Source organism: Cotesia typhae, unplaced genomic scaffold (assembly GCF_013202065.1).
Source record: "Cotesia typhae breed Kobodo isofemale line unplaced genomic scaffold, CoteBio_Ctyphae contig_123, whole genome shotgun sequence".
Taxonomy (NCBI): domain Eukaryota; kingdom Metazoa; phylum Arthropoda; class Insecta; order Hymenoptera; family Braconidae; genus Cotesia; species Cotesia typhae.
Genome location: NW_027423715.1, coordinates 1107525 through 1120824, shown reverse-complemented (window position 1 = coordinate 1120824; position 13300 = coordinate 1107525). Strand labels below are relative to the sequence as shown.

Genomic DNA, 13300 nt, shown 5'->3' with positions numbered 1-13300 from the left:
TACATATTTGGTTTTTATAGGATCAAATGCATCCGAGGGTGGAAATTGTGATTGTCTTTGGTTGTGGGGATACATTTTTAGATTTTGAAATTTTTGTTATAAGTAATACAAAAAAAAAAGTAAAATTTAATTAAACCGAGGAAATTTTTTGAAAAAAAAAAAAAAAAAAAAAATTTTTTTTGGAGCAAGAAGAAATTAAATTGAAAATGAATTTTTTGGCTCAAAAAAACTTTAATTCGGTTTCAAAAAAATTAATCAAATTGTTTATATAAAATAAAAAAAAATAGGTTTAAAAATTTTATGATTATTGCTTTATATTTTAGAATAAACGGCCTAATTTTTTAATCAAGAAAAATGTTTTAAAGTAATAATTTCTCTACTTAATTCAACAAAATTAGTATTATTTTCCAAAAAATTTTTTTTAAATATATAAATTTTTAAATTATCAATTATTTTTTAAATAGAGTATATTAATCGATAAAATTAATTAACAATGAATAATTATTAATTATAAATTCTAAAACCACCAAACTCGAGTTATTAACTAATAAAACATGCCATAATTAATGACTGGGAATATACGCGGCCAAAAGAGTCAAAAACGTTAAATTGATATGATTGAGAATTAAATGAAAGACCATTAGCGTAAATATTTAAATTAGTTTTCTCACCGCTGCCTAATGCTGGTAAGCTTTGTACGCATAAACTATCGGAGTAAAATTAGAGCTATCGGGTGGGTCCGCATATTGAATTGATACAGGTGCAACAACAGCATGGATCAACAAACACGGACGTAGCAGTAACAGCAGCCAACAACCAGCAGCATCATCAATAGAAAATCTCGGAATACATTACTATACTAGTTATTCGCCACGTGGTTCCACGGATTAGTCCTACGTGTGCACGTTCGTGTTTAATAAACGCCATTAATCTGCGTTGATGATGCTTCCCGGAGTCAGATCATACTCATACACCCTCACATTTTCATGCATAGAAATTTTTATTGTACAGAACATCGAAGGTGTGTATGTGTGAGTGGGTGAGGAAGGGAAGAGAAGGGGGAAAGCTCACGTGCTCGCCAGCAAATTAATTCGGGCGAAATTAAACCTCAAGTATAAAGCTCCGATCGTGTGTGCATGCACTCTATATATATTGTGTATAACGCGGATGAACGATATCCACGAGTGTATGGACGTACGAGCAGGCTATTAATGAGCTACGGGATTTAGGTGCGCCATTGCCACACCCACGATCGAACTAATAATCGTTTGTAGTGTACCAGGTCCACCGCATTATAAACCAGATACAAAATAATATCCCGAGCTCTACATATCATAAACTTCAACACTCAATCGGGTTTTATGCTCGGTGCTTATAAGTAATATAACTGATAAATATGAATTAGGTTTCGTATTAGGTATTAAGAATTATTAAAGATATTTTTTATATCGCAAAAATTACGGAAAAAAAATTATTTGGTTTAAAATAAATTTTTTTAATCTTAGAAAAAAATTATTTTTTAATTAAGAAAATTGAATGATTTGATTTTAAAAATTTTTTGAAATTTATTTTCTTGACTGAGAAATTCTACACAGAAAAAAAAATTCTTGACTGTATGTTAAATTTTCTTTGCTCAAAAAAATTATTTTAAAGACAACCGATTGTTTTGCTTCAAGAATTTTAAAAATGTATTTTCGTACTAGACTGGATGGACTGGCAGAATCAAGTACTAAATTAACTGCATATATGTATATTTATTCTTATATATATATATATATATATATATATATATATATATATATATATATATATATATATATATATATATATATATATATATATATATTTGCCGTAAAATGTAAAATTCTAAATTTATTCTTGAATCCACGGAATAAGTCAACATACAAAATAAAGTACTACTTAAACGTTAACGGCTTAGAGTGTCGAGTGGGTTTAAAAGGGGAAAAAAAATAAATTTTAGAGAATGAAATGCTGGAAACGTTTAGCACATTGTCGCAACCACAATGGCAATTTGGGTGATGTATTTGGCCATTACCGGGTCGGTTCTGGCGACGAGTTCAAATGTTGTGGAATTAACTTGTCGCTATTTCAACCCAATGGCTCCCCATACGTCTATACAGGATTATTTTTTGCTAATGCCGGTATAAATACAAAAATACGCTGGTATTATTTTAACGGCTTGTACGGCACGCGGCTATGCCGCAATTTTCTTGGGTGAAAAATGAGGTCGATAATAATGAAGCCACGCGGCAACTCGGAGACTTTTAGCTATCTGTTATTTTATTATTATTTTATCATTATTATTATTACATGCGTGAAAATGTGAGTGTTGGTGTGTGATGTATGAAAAGGACAATATAAATATAAAATATAAATATAAAAGTACCGATAAATATATCTCGAGACGACAAAATATCATGGTATATATGTAATGTAATGTAAGAAAGGTTCCGGTAAGGGCTGTTGACGGATGACACCCTTAGGACCACTAAGTCATGAGCGAAGTTAACCCGAGCCTCTTGCTTTTATTTTGTATTCTTCCTTTTGCTTTTTTATGGCCCGTAAGAGCTCGATGTGTTATGACGGCAGCTCATTCTTTCTCGCGGCGATCTTGCCTCAAAGACCGAGAGACCCGTGAAATAATATCGTTCTGGCGCCCCCGCGATTGTCTGACCCGTGTACCGTAAAATTCTCCGGCATGTAAAATGAACCAGCGCAAAATATATACATCGTTAAATGAACCAGACTGCCATTGATTTCTAGAAAAATATTTATCGCGAAAGGATGGACCGTTCGAGTAACCCCTTGGGAGGACATTTTTTGTCACTAATTGGATTTTTTTTTTGAAAGAACAAAATTTTAAAGGCCTACATTCAATTTTTTGATGCTTGAAAAATTATTTTACCGAACAATTCAATTAAAAAAAATAATTTATTTTTCCGTCAGAGAAAATTTTTTTTTTTTAATAAAATAAAATTTTAGAAAGCTTATTTTTGATTTTTCAACGCTTGAAAATTTTTGTAAAAATTATTTGTCACCAAGGTTCAATGTTTAAGTCTTTAAAAAAAATTTACCATTCAATTTGAAAGATTTTTCTCGGTAAAAAAATAAAGTGACTAAAAATAAATATAACATGACCTAATTGTCCGTAAAAAAAATTCATAATAACTTAATTATAAACTAAATGAAGCATAAATTAAAAACTAAACTTTGTAAAAGGTAAATAATGGATGTTAATCCCGTAATAGTAAATAATAAAGGTAAATTTAAGTTGAACGTGTCCGGTGGGAAATGACCGCTTTGGCGGAAGGAAAATTGCTTTTTTTTGTGCCCTTCTGTTTCTGTATACCAAAATATGAGTATGAGGTTAATTTTTAGTGTCTTCTTTTCCGCTGATGGGTTTTTTCTCTTCTCTGAAAAAGGCTCCGGTGGAGGGCCACAGAAAAAGTATCAGGTTTAAATCTTTTTGGGCTTCCGGGGCAGCTAAGGGTTGAGACTTCCATCAGAATAAACACAATCCAGGTTCATCCTTCTTCCTTCATCGTGAACGCAGCGACAAAACATTAAATTACATCAGTAGAAAAAGAATAGAATTTTTTATGACGCTTCACAGCATGCGAGAGATTAAACGTGTTTTCTATATTAGTCGATGAAAAATTTTATTAAATTTAGTGACGAAGGCGTCTCTACCGTTCTGTAGGTTTATTGTCTCGTGACTATCAAGAATATTAGAGTTGAATTAGATTTATATATACTAATATTACTATTAATGGTGAAAAGGGAAGGGCGCGACGTCAATTTCCGAATGGGTCGTCGTCGACGACATAAAAGATGAACCTCTACTCGGACACGAATATAATCATAATTCACTATGATTATATGTAGACACAATCGATAGTTTTTCTATCGTCTAGCGGGTAGAGGACACACCTTAGCTCGATCCACGGCTGTTAAAAGTAAAAAAATATATTACGTGATCCGTAATAGAGTAATGGGATGGCTAGGGGTGGTATTTATGAGCTACGACCTCCTGTGTTAAACTGGGACATAGTAATGTGTAAATGTGATGGTTTAAGCTTTCTTCAAAGAAAAGTTCACGTAATCTACTGATGGTTCCTTGACACGGGACATTTTTTCTCGGTAAATAGTTATATTGTTTAAAAGTTTATGGTGATTGTTAGTATTTTCAAATGTGGAGTAGCCGTTTATTGCTTGTATAGTTGTTGGAAATATTTTTATTTTTTTACAAAATTTGCTTGATAATATTCTCGAAGTTTTATAAAACATATACTCTAAAAAAAAAAAAAAAAATTACTTGAGTTGTAAAAAAATTTTTTTCGAGTAATATTCAATTTTTTGTCGATTTTCTTAGATATGTATTTATTTTTTCCTATTTTAATATTTGTATATTTATATTTTTAATATGTATTAATCGTAGTTGATGTACATAAAAAACGAAAGGCACTCAAAAAAATGATCAAAAGTAAAAAAAACTACAAAATTATAAATTTAAAAATAATTGTTTGAAACTTGCAGACAAAAGGGCGTGAATATATATAAAAAGAAACAAAAGATAAAGATAATAAAAGGACGGGTGAGAGTGAGAGTTCAGGCGAGAGAGAAGGAGGCTAAAATCGGTCGATGTGTGATATATCGGCTCGTAAAAAATCCTAAGGAATAAAATATCTCTGCAGGATCTCGGGTTAAAGGTCGCGGTCGCCGAAAGGCCCTCACTTCATCTCCGGCGCTGGAGGAGTGCGGGTTCATGTTGGTACTCATGGTGCACGGTGGGTGGAGAAAACTCTGGGATCTGAACAAGACGATGTGAGGAACAGTGCACATAATGTTTAAGAATAATACAGGGCTGGAACAAGTGCGAACATTGTTAACGAGTCGCGTATTTTATGCAGACTGCGGACTTATTGTTATAAACTCCCAAAGGGATTTTTTTCTTAAATGTTATCCGGAATAAACAAAGACTGAAAAATTGATTGCAAAAAATGTAGTTTAATTTCAAAGGAACTAAACTCGATGTTGCATTTTCTCCTCGGAGCAACTTCCAATCGGCGGAATACAGCGTACAGTGTATTTATATATAATGGCGGTAGCATTCTGCTGGCATTCTCAAAGGATGTTGCGATGCAGCCCAAAATAAAAAGTTTGAGTAGCAAAAGTGGCGTCTGCCCGAAAAATGAACAAAAAGTAGATGAAAAATCCTGGAGGAAAAAGTCGCTTTATAACATGCCTCTCTCCATTTATTTTACACGAGTGCTTCCGGATATTTCAGGCACGCGGGGGGAGGCTCCGGTCAGAAGGTTCACTTCATGAAGGCTTGCAAGGGTTGCCAAGCTCCATCCTCCATCAGCCGTCCTTTATCCCGTGAGCTACTCAACGTCCATGTCTATGTCCACGTCCACATTCTACGGCTACGTTCACGTCCGCGGCAATGGACGCAGCGAGGAAGAGAAAATACTCGACGAGGGTGTGGAGCACAGAAAAGTGGTAGCGGAACTACCCGAGAGGGGACAGAAAGGGTTGGTAGGAGCACCCAAGCAAAAGTCCATGGGTCGCTATTTTTGGTTGGCTTTTTATTTTGGCTCGCTATTTTTATTTCTGTCTCTGTATCAGCGCTCTAATTTGTAATAGAATATTTACCGGTAGGGATCGTGTCGCTGGGTACGCTATGGTGGAATATTTATTATTGTGTGGGTTTCAGAGATTGATGGTAGTTTTAAATTTTAATGTTATGAAGGAAAAATTTGAAAATTGCGCTTGAAAATGAGACAAAAAAATTTGGGAATCATTTACAAGTGGGGTCCACGATTTTAATTTTTATTTCTTTGAACGAAATTTCTATTTCATTTTGTTGATATATTATTTTTTGAAAAATATATAATAAAATGAAAACAGAGAAAAGTTGAAGATAAAATAAAAAACCAGTATAAAGATTGACACTGAAACAAATAAATAACCAATTGAAAAAACAAATATTAATTAAAAAAAAATGTAAAAATAAAAGAAAGTACACTAAATAAACCCCGGAAATAAATATCAAAAGAGTCAAAGGGCTAGAATAATTGACACTGTTGAAAAAGCAAATTTAATGATAGAAGAGAGCGAATAAGAGGAGCAGAACAGAGGCAAAAGTCGAGGAGGCAAGGTGGGCGAGGGTTGAGAGAAGCTGCTGCTGCCTCCTGCACACTCAGCCCCAGGGGCGGCGTATTGATCCAGAGGCGGCGGTCATCCGGCCGCTAATTAAATGCCAATCGTCGAGCCTGCTTCTACCTCCACCGCCTCCACCTCCACCTCTGCCTCTTGCTCTTGGTCTCGTGGCTTCATCCCCTTACTGTACCGTGCTCGAGTGCTCTCCCCGGCTTCTATCAGGCTCTTCCAGAGCAGAGCACAGTGGTAACCCCCCATCGCATCCACTTGGTCGTCGTCGCGATACCAGCCACGCGGTACTCACTCCACTTTTATTTCGCCGCTCGTGCCTCCACTCATTATTAACTACAACAATATAACTACAACTATAACTATGTGTTGTTTCATTCCGTCGGTATTTTAAATATCGCCCGGTATGCCGCGACGCTTCATCATGTGCGTATCATTATTATCGTCGTTATCATTATCATTGTTGGTTGGTATTGTTAACAGACATCCATTCGAGAACATTGCACAAATTTTTTACCCCCGAATAATGCACCAAAGTTAATTCGGTAAATTTTTGCTCGAGCATTCTGTTAATACTCGACAGAATGCAGGTCATGCTGTGTATTTATGTTGTGTTGTTACTATGTTATCCTACATGGTAAAATTTTATACGCGTGGTTATCTTTTGAAATATTAGGGAATTTACAGACAATTTTTTATTAATTAAAATTATATTATTATTAATTAAAATTTTCAGTTGTATTGTATAGTAAATATACACCGATAGAATAATTTATTAATTATATTGATTTATGAATTTTGTTTACAAATCAATTATTAATTTGTTATAATTAAAAAAAAATATTAATGTATTTAATTCATTGAAAAAAATATTTATTAACAGCCACAATATTATTTTTTTTTCAAAAGTTTACCGAATAATAATTAAATTATGAAATATTTGTACGGATGAATTTTATTAAGATTATTTTATAAAATATTATTCATCAAGTGGAAAAGCGCGTAATTGATTGATAATATTTTATCGCGTTAACTTTCCGAGCGTAAATGACGGCCATCAGGCTGGGTCTCGGCAGACACAAGCACAAAAGCAAGGTAGACGTCTTGATTGACTCCCCGGGGGACTGACTTTCGCAAGACAGTGTACTTATACTTTATCCCTTAGGCCACTAAATAAAATCTACCAGTGAGTTAATCGAACGTGACTGGTTTACCGGGTCTTCGGGACCAAATCAATAGTGACTAGAAAAAATGTTCTGTTTGTTACCAAACTTCTTCTGTTCATTCTTAATTATTAAAATTCACTGAAAAAATTAACTTGATTCAAGGGAAAAATTCTTGAACCACAAAATATTTATTGAATAATAATAAACCTTTAATTGACAAAAAAAAATGTTATCCAAAATTATATCATGAATTCTAAGTCCGAAATTTCGATCAATCATTCCAGTGAAAAATTCCGAAATCAATGAAAAAAAAAAATCGTAAAATATGAATAACAAAAGACAGAATCCTGAAGACCGAGGGAACGTCAAGAAAGTCTATCTAATGTGAAGGCATCCAAAGATACATACACATGTATATAAATCTAGCTACCCCCGAAACTAGTCTCCTTCGTTCAATGCATAATCTATTAGAGGCTTTTAACAATGCCAACCACAGCGACTGAACATCTACATAATATCAGAGAAAGGGCTCTCTGGGAATTGCCATCTACCCTCATATTTCACAGATGTTTTCACGTCTGCGCACTCTTTTCTCGACAAACATATCAAGCATCGAGTAATTAAGACTTCTTATATTTTATTTTTTTTTCGAACAAAATAAAATCTCTTAGCCAAAACGCGACTCGCCGTCATCAGATCCAGAAAAATCCGAGTCACTTTCACTAATGCGGTCTTTCCTCTCGACTTTTGTTATTCAGTTACACTTACGTTAGATCGATGGGGAGACATCACAAAAGTTGGAGCATCACCGTGGAGCTATTAATCTATTGGCGGGACTCCAAGGGTATTGTACTTCCTGATATTCGATGATATATATATATATATATATATATATATATATATATATATATATATATATATATATATATATGCGGGTATAGACAGACTGTGTATAATATAATATAATGCAACTAATACAACCGGAACAGGTAATTGCGCGAAAGAGCTTTCTCCCTCATATATACGTGCTCGGTTAATCGATCTGCAAAATAAAATAAACCGTCCGTTCTGTCTTCGAGTCTCACTTCCGAAAAAACAGTCCCAAAAAAAAATATTTTTCCAGAAAAAAAAATTCTATTATATTGGCTTGTAAATATATGAACCATAAAACTCTTCTAAATTAATTTCTTGGTTCAAGATTTTTTCTTTTACAAAAATCTATCAATAAAATAATTTCTACGATCAATATGAAGCATCTTATAATTATTTTATAATAAAATAAAATTTTTTTGAACATTATTCTATTCTTATTATTGGAAATAATTCAAAATTATTTTGTACTTTTAAGTTTGATTCTCGATTAAAATAAATTTTTAGTTTTTCAATCTCTAATTTATTTATCTGTAATTCCTTGAACTAGTTTTACTTCTGAATTTCCGTATAATCTAAATCTCGCGGCCGTTAGTGAAAACGACCGATAGTAAGATTTGATGTCGGACATTAGCAGTCTTATAATTGTTACAGATATTCGTTCACTTTTTTATTGCCCCTTTTTTTATTGCTGCATTTTAGCGTTTTATTTTCTCCCTTCACCGGGTCTCCGTCTCTTTCTCCGCTCGGTGGTCGGTGGTGAGCTGAGTCACTTATTCTTGTGTTTGTACACAGCATGTCCGGTCGATCGTGCCAGTACATTCAACCCTTTTATCAGAACCCGCGAGTGGGGGTAAGCCGAGGGGTGAGCTCCTCTCGGTCAGCCCCCAGCGAACCAGTTGTTCGAAAGCTGACGGGATTGCTAGCAAAGAACAATGGCGTATTCCTTAACGAGCTTCTACTCAATTGTATTTTGTCTAGGATTATTTTTACATTTTTTTTTTTTTTTTTTTATAGAAAGTTATAAATTAGAAAAAATTTTTTTAACTAAAAATTGTCCTAATTTTTTAATAATTATTTTTATAATTTCTGTGAAAGGTCTCCGGAAGGTCTTTTACTTTAAAAAAATATTGTTAATTTTATTTTAGGAAAATGTCATTTAATCCAAAAAAAATATAAAACATTGTCTAGTAATTAATCCAAAAATTGGTATTTTTGATGAAAATTTTTGGTTTTAAATTATTTATAAAAATATGAAATATTTTTAATAAAATTATCAATCCCCAGATAAATTACTAGTGAACATAGCAAAGAAAATTGTATAAAAAATTTTAAACTGATAAATTTTGCTCTCTAACTTTGAAAGAAAGGACTTATAAAATTTTATAATTATATTTTTAAATATATGCATAAAAAAAAAAAAAACAATGGTTTTTTTCAAATTATAAGTGTATTGAGCTCTTCAATATCACATTCATATTTTATTTAAATTTTTTTACCCTAAATTTTAATTCTCGAAGATCGTTAAAATTTATTTCCAATGAATTCAATGCCGTGGACACAAATTACCTGGCTTATGGCGAAGCAGGAGGTAAAAGGTAGAAGGTAGAAGGTAGAAGATATGAAGTAGTAAAGGGTAACAACCCTCTTTTACGGATAGTTTTGTTGTGATTGGCTCCCCACTTATAAATGGAGCTTGGGGATCGAAAATTAATGGAGAGAACTAGCAGGTATGAATCTGATGGAGCAATAAAACAAGTTAATATCAATTAAAATAAAATAAAGTGATTACAGAAAGCGAATAATGAATAATGAATAATGAGTTTCTAGATTAAATAATCTAATGTGGTAACTTTTGTTTTGTGTGGTTTTAGTTTTGAATCGTGGCAAACTTTTAAAAACGTTATTCATAGTCATACTCTAATCAATGTTTCGGTATATTCATAACTTTGTTCTCCGTACGAGAATAAATTAATATAAATCTGTTATCAACAAGTTATTATTATTATTATTTTTACCTTTACTCTATATAATTTCCAGTTAACTAAATTTTTTATTTTTTAATTTGAAAACAACTCGTGACATAAAAGAGAAATTTTTCACGGGAATGTAAAGTTTTAAATGATAAAGAATTTTAGCTTGAAAGATGAATATTTGGAATTTGGAAACTTTTATTTTCAGACGCGCAAATAATTCGTGTAATCTTGCTGCGATGGGGTAAATCCTATTTGACCTCTCGTCTCGTCTGGACGAAGAGAATGTATATATATATATATATATATATATATATATATATATATATATATATATATACAAAATACTTTATTCTAACCCTAGAATTACCGAAAATCCGTTTTGGAGGCTCTTTCTCGCGATTACGAGTATTACGAAGGATACAAGCGACTCTTTCGGACGACAACGATCAGTGTAGATAATTCTGGTGTATTAAAAGAGAGGGAAGACGAAATATAGTTGAGAGGAAAGGACTTGGTGTATGCTGCCATCGCGAACGTGTAATTTCACTATTACCGAGCTAATCTGTTGACATTAGCGAAAGGACGCGAGATCCCAGGATAATATAATGGAATATAATATAATATAAGAGCAATGCCAGAGTTCCTTAATCTCCTGGTCTCCTCCCTATCGTTTAGTGTCTCGAGTCCTTTGCCTTCAGATATTTTCGAGGTACCGTATATATACCGTGGATCTTTTCGCCACTATGTGCCCATTATGATAAACAGAACGAGTTGTTATTCTAAACGCTTTGAATCACTATATATACCTCTTTATGATTATTCTAATCGTGTCTCTCGACATGTAGAATCATCTGGCTAGTCATCTTACATTTACATTCCTCTGATCATTTTTATTTTTATTTTTATTTTGCTATACCTTGCTTTTTTATTAACGCACGGCACATATGCTGTTAATGTAATAACTACGTAGCAGATCGTTAAAATTGAGCTGCTTTTTTTGTAATAAATTATTTTTTAGCTAAATATAAATCGAGTCACTTCTATTTTTTTGTGAAAGTTTAGTGGAATATTTTTTTTTTTTTTAGTTAAATATAAATATGAATATTTAAATATTTTTTTGTGGTCTGTAATTTTGGGAATTAATAATTAAAAAAAAAAAAAAAAGAATTTTTTTTTTAATTTTGTGAAATTTCCAAAGTTTTTTTTTGGGTCTATCAAATTTTAGTACTTTAAAAACTGTTTCAAAAGTCTTTAGAAAAAGGAAAACAACAAAAATGATTTTGAAATTTCTGTCGCATCATCATTACAGAATAAATTAAAAATGTAATTAGAAAGTACCATAAAATTTTTATTACCTTACAAATATTTATTTCGAAATGAAAATAGGTAATAACAATAATGAAGTGAAGTTTCAAAAAATATCAGTAACAATCGAACAAAAAAATGTCAAGGTAAGACAAGTAACATAAAGTAAGCGACTAAAATAAAAATTTCAAAATGTATTTATCAAAAAAATACTTGACCTCATTACGAAGGAAACTGTCAAATTCTTGAATTGTCATATCAATCGAATGAATGGCCAGTGTGGTTAATGTGTGAATGCAATGCAACTGAATGACATTTAATCAGTACAATAAATCTAAAATGACCTTAACGAAATATATGTGATGACTGCAGATTGTAGACGGGAACTAGATGGTCTAGTGAGGCGCTTTTGAATATCACTTAAATAAATTCTGACATACTTGCGTTTCGATGACAAAAGACAAATATACGTAATGACAAACATCATTAATACATAATGTAATAAAAATATTGTAAGTTCAAATAATAAATCGTAGGCTGAATAGGACTCGGTGAATAAGAGAGAGGAGAATTCGGAGTCAAGAGTTAGTCAACCGACCATCATACCATTACATCAAGAGCTGCTTAGAGTGACACTGACTATTCAGGTATTTTTTTTCATAGAAATAAAGTATCTTGATTCTCATTCTCAAAGGTATCTTTTCAAGTGCCACTGAAGATGACGTTATAAAAAGGGATTTTATTTTATTTTATGTCCGTGACACGTCCATCAACAGTCAACAGTCAACAGTCCGAGTCAAGTTCCCTATTCTCCGCGGCTGCAGCGTCATTTGATAGCAATAATAAATAGAAAAAAATTTATAAGAATTTAAAGATCAAGGACCACATCAAAAAGTTAATAAAAGTGGTACGATCGACCAACAATGGACACATAATATAATGTCCCGTCAATGATTTCAGGTCCAGTGTCCGAGTCAAGTTTTATTTATGAATATAAAATTACAGGTGATTGCTTCTTCTTTTCACAAAAGGCGACAAAAAATATCAATGATCATTTCACACAATATATAGAATTGTGGTTTTATTATTTCCAAAAACCATTTGTAAAAATACAAATATTTATGGTTTTTCGCCCTATTTCTGGTGAGATTGAAAGCAGGTTCAAGGACACCTCTTCTTGTCCCAAATTCATTGAAATTCTCTACCACTAGTGGTTCTTATTTTTACCGTAATTATGTTCCAAAATAAGCAAGCCTTCCAAAGTAAATAAATAAATAAAAAAAAAAGTGATTAGAAAAATCCGAGACAGTGCGTGAAGAAGGTTAAGAGCTCGTTAGCCAGAATGATAAGGTAGCAATTTCAAAAGTCTGTCGGAGAATGACCGGCGAAATGAAAGAACAAAAAGCCCACCGAAGACAATATGAATAAAATGAATAAAAATAAAATAGAATTATAGTGTAATTATAATGTTGAATGGGCTATCGAGTTTAGAGGTCGAGTGATATACAGAAATGGCGCTCGCATAAATCGGTGTACTGAGCATATATCCGGTTGCTAGGCAACCTGGCTAATTAGCCCACCCAGCTCTTTCGAGTGGTACTCGACAGCACTCGGTACTTGGTAGCAGGCTCTCTCTCCTCTATAGTGACACTGCTGGATCGTTATCCCTCCAGGACCTCCCTTATATGTGTCTATACTTCATATCGCATTGCATACTGTATATATATTTATATAAGTTATAAAATAACTTATCAGTAAATATACAAATCATATTAAATAATTTTTTCATTT

At 32.6% G+C, this 13300-nt stretch overlaps 1 protein-coding gene across 1 annotated transcript in view; it reads right to left on the bottom strand.

Annotated features, from left to right (window-relative positions):
• Positions 1-13300, bottom strand: part of LOC141533987 (uncharacterized) — a 137716-nt gene that overhangs the window by 96806 nt on the left and 27610 nt on the right. The window lies entirely within an intron of this gene.